This window comes from Cynocephalus volans, chromosome 11 (genome assembly GCF_027409185.1).
Source record: "Cynocephalus volans isolate mCynVol1 chromosome 11, mCynVol1.pri, whole genome shotgun sequence".
Taxonomy (NCBI): domain Eukaryota; kingdom Metazoa; phylum Chordata; class Mammalia; order Dermoptera; family Cynocephalidae; genus Cynocephalus; species Cynocephalus volans.
The window spans coordinates 100,084,957-100,085,566 of NC_084470.1; the positions used below are offsets into that span (position 1 = coordinate 100,084,957).

General features: G+C 38.2%; 1 non-coding gene across 1 annotated transcript; it reads left to right on the forward strand.

Moving 5' to 3' along the window:
- The first annotated feature begins 259 nt into the window (after window positions 1-259).
- Window positions 260-364, forward strand: LOC134391452 (small nucleolar RNA U13). The gene has a single exon (XR_010024987.1). It is a non-coding gene; the product is annotated as a small nucleolar RNA U13 (small nucleolar RNA).
- The last annotated feature ends 246 nt before the right edge of the window (window positions 365-610 follow it).

Here is a 610-nt window from a genome sequence, read left to right on the forward strand (position 1 = left end):
TCTTCCTGGAATGCTCTTTACCCTGATCTTCATAAGAGTAGTTCATTCAGATCTCAGCGTCAAGGGCACCCCTCCTAAACACCCTCCCTAACCAGCCAACATAAAGTATCTGTCCATGAATTGTGTCCTACTTTAATTCGCTGCCTAGCACTTCATACCACCTCATATATTTCCTGTTTATTTCTTCCTTTATTTCCTGTCTTCCCTGGAAAACACAATATAAAACTAGAATATAAGTTTATAAGAATATAAGCTTCAGGTCCTTTATTGGTTCATAAGTGTGATGATTGGGTTTTGATGCTATTGTGTGAGACATGCCTCCTCTAAACCTTGTTAACAATGTCAGCACATTACCTGACTGACTTAAAAAAAAGAGAGAATATAAACTTCATGGAAATAAGGATTTTGTCTTGTTCACTGCATATGTCTAGAACCTAGAACAGTGCCTTGCAGTTAGCAAGTACTCAAAAAATATTAGTTGAAAGAATGAATGGACAGTTGAATGACTGGAAGAATCCATTCAGCAAATTCAGCAAAGTGTGTGTGGTGAACTGGGAATATGATGAGGAGTAAGATCTTCCTTCAAGTCCCCACAGTCTATCAGGACAGA